The sequence below is a fragment of the Impatiens glandulifera genome, chromosome 1 (genome assembly GCF_907164915.1).
Source record: "Impatiens glandulifera chromosome 1, dImpGla2.1, whole genome shotgun sequence".
NCBI classification, from domain to species: Eukaryota; Viridiplantae; Streptophyta; class Magnoliopsida; order Ericales; family Balsaminaceae; genus Impatiens; species Impatiens glandulifera.
Window position 1 is genome coordinate 4,349,295 of NC_061862.1, and position 3,981 is coordinate 4,353,275.

The following is a 3,981-nucleotide window of genomic DNA, read 5'->3' on the forward strand; positions in this document are numbered from 1 at the left end:
GCATATCACAACAAAACAAAATAATTAAGAAATTATGCAGAAATAAAATATTTCAAAAATAGTATTTCTATAATTTCAAGCTAAAATTATATTTATATTTCTTAAAATCACAAGCAACCGAAAATAATTCTATTAACCAAAACACAAGTCACGAAAATATCAATCACTATAAAAACAACATTAATAAGTGATATTATTCTCATTCTTTTTTACTTTTGTGTTTCTATTCACGCGGAGCAACAAAATATGTTAATTATATTACTTTTAAGACTAAAACGACTAAAACAACTAAACAAAAAATATGAAGAAATAAAGTATCTTCAACCGTAGTAATTTAATCATTTAATACTTAATATTTTTTAAGTCCAATCACAATTTAAGTGATATTTCCTTATAATAAAAAAAGAGTAAATCATTTGATATTTTATATATTTCACAAATTCAAAATCATAAAATCTCAATATTATATTAATTAAGTGACATTGCCTCAAAATTTTCAAAATATTCTTTGTGTTTGTAACCTTACCAGACAACAAAATAGGATTAACAAATTAATTATGAAAACCAGTAGATCAACAAATCTGAGAATATGTAAAATATTCTCAAGCATAGTGTTTCTTTAATTGCAAGCTTGATTATATATATCTCAAGTCACAAATCGAAAGCCACGAAAATCTCATAACTAGACAACTAACATTAGTAAATTGCCCCAATTTCTTTTGAATTTTTCTTTGTGGTATTATTCATAAGGGTCAACTAGTATGAGAATATGCATAAATGAAATGAAGTATTCTCAAACATAGTTTTTCTGTAATTTCAAGCTTGATTATATTTCTCCAGTCACAAATTGAAAGCCACAAAAACCTCATAACTAGAGAACTAACATTAGTAAATTGCCCATAAATTAAATGAAGTATTCTCAAACATAGTGTTTCTTTAATTGCAAACTTGATTATATTTCTCAAGTCACAAATCGAAAGCACGAAAGTCTCATAAATAAAAACTAACATTAGTAAACTGCCCCAATTCTTTAGAACTTTTCCTTGTGGTTTATCCATAAGGGTTAACTAGTCTAAGAATATGCATAAATTAAAGAAAGTATTCTCAAACATACTGTTTCTTTAATTGAAAACTTGATTATATTTCTCACGTCACAAATCGAAACCACGAAAATCTCATAACTACACAACAAACATTAGTAAAATGCCCCAATTCATTTTGAACTTTTTTTGTGGTTTTAATTTGAAAATATGCATAAATGAAATAAAGTATTCTCAAACATGGTGTTTCTTAAATTACAAGTTTAATTATATTTTTCAAGTCACAAATCGAAAGCCACGAAAATTTAATAACTAGACAACTAACATTAGTAAAATGCCCCCAATTTTTTCTGAACTTTTTCTTTGTGGTTTTATCCATAGGAGTCAACTAGTCTAATAATATGCATAAATGAAATGAAGTATTCTCAAACATAATGTTTTTTAATTGCAAACTTGATTATATTTCTTAAGTCACAAATCGAAAGCCACGGAAATCTCATAACTAGACAACTAACATTAGTAAAATGCTCCAATTTCTTTTGAACATTTTCTTTGTGGTTTATCCATAAGGGTCAACTAGTATGAGAATATGCATAAATGAAATGAAGTATTCTCAAACATAGTGTTTCTTTAATTGCAAGTTTGATTATATTTCTCAATTCACAAATCGAAATCCACGAAAATCTCATAACTAGACAACTAACTTTAGTAAAATATCCCAATTTCTTTCGAACTTTTCTTTATAGTTTTATCCATAAGGGTCAACTATTATGAGAATATTCATATATGAAATGAAGTATTCTCAAACATAGTGTTTCTTTAATTACAAACTTGATTATATTTCTCAAGTCTCAAATCGATAGCCACGAAAATCTCATAACTAGACAACTAAATTAGTAAAATGCCCCAATTTCTTTTGAACTTTTCTTTGTGGTTTTATCTATAAGGGTCAACTATTATGAGAATATGCATATATGAAATGAAGTATTCTCAAACATATTTTTATTTTAATTAAAAACTTGATTATATTTCTCAATTCACAAATCGAACACCACGAAAATCTCATAACTAGACAACTAACATTATTAAAATTCCCCAATTCCTTTTAAACATTTCTTTGTGGTTTTATCCATAAGGGTCAACTATTATGAGAATATACATAAATGAAATGAAAATTCTCAAACATAGTGTTTCTGTAATTGCAAGCTTGATTATATTTTTAAGTCACAAAAGCCACGAAAATCTCATAACTAGACAAATAACATTAGTAAATTGCCCCAATTTCTTTTGAACTTTTCTTTGTGGTTTTATCCATAAAGGTAAAAAAATAGACTTATCAAATTATTTTTAAGAACTAAAACAACTTGGTAAAATAATATACAGAAATGAAGTATTCTCAAACACAGCTAAGATAATTTGATACTTAAGCACAAAATCAAATACTATCGAGTCAACCTTTTAAGTTATATCTCCTCATGTTTATGAAATGTTCTTTTTGTGTCTATACTCATAAAAGACGACTAAATAGATTTATAATATTACTTTTTGCAAAGATTGACCAACTACTCAAGAAAATATGTAGAAATGAAGTATTCTTTAACATAATAAACTTCTATCATTTGAAACTTAGTACTTTTTTAAAATCCAAAATCACAAGACATGAAAATACCAATCACTATAAACCAACATTAGTAAATTATATTGTTTTCATTCTTTTTGAAATTTGTTACACAATATGTTTATCAAATTATTTTAAAGACTAAAACAACTAAGAACAAGAATAAGCAGAAATGAAGTATTCTCAACCGTAGTGTTATAATACTTTAACACAAAATCAAATACTATAGAGCCAACTTTAATTAAGTGATATCACCTTATATTTTTCAAAATATTCTTCGTGTTTGTAATTGAAACAAAAAATAACAAATTAAGTTTATAATACTACTTTTGAAAATAATAGATCAACTAGGCAAGATAATAGGTAGAAATTAAATATTCTCTAAGATAATACTTCTATAATTTGAAACCTAATACCTCTAAGTTCCAAAATTACAAGCCATGCAAATACCAATCACTATATAACCAACATTAGTAAGTGCGGTTTCATTCCTTTTAAAATTTTGTGTTTCTATCCATGTGGGGGAAACAAAATAGGTTTATCAAATTATTTTTAAAATTAAACTAAGAGAATATGAAGTATTTTCAATTGCAGTATTTTAGTAATTTGATACTTAATAATTATTATTTTATCATTATATACTAATACTTTATTAAGTCATTTTATAAAATAAAAAATTATACCTCCTCAAAATCAACACCAATCATATTTTTTTAAATAACATTAATCCAACAAGGCCTAAGCAATTAATAAATTAAATATTTTCTAGAATCACTAAGGAATGATTTTATTAGTATTTTTTTTTAAGATATTCTTATCTACGGTTCTAATATGGAACTAAAACTAAGGCATATTGAGGATGTTTTGAACATTCTAAAAAACAGTGTGGTAAAGCAGTAAAGTGATCAAAATGCTTATTAGGATTAAAGAAGCAGGAGTATATTGGTCAATTCTTTGACATCAAAGCATTAAGAGGTTTCATAGGCAGGGTATTATCAAAGATTCGTATGCAACTCAAGAAGGTATGTCGTAATGGACTGAAAATGCAGAAAAGGCGTTTAAAACATTGAAAGAAGCTCGAACCACCACTCCAATTTTATTATTACCTAATTTTTCAGGTTGATCTCAAAATAGAAAAAGATGCAAAAACATTCAGTCATCCTACTTAATTCAAAAAATTCAAGATACAACGGTTGCAAATAAATTTGACATGTTGCATAAAAGATTCAAAATATCAACATCTAACCGAATTCAAAATTGTGTCACAAGATTGTAACACTGCAACAAGATATTGTGAAACAGTTCGATTTCATACAATAAGAT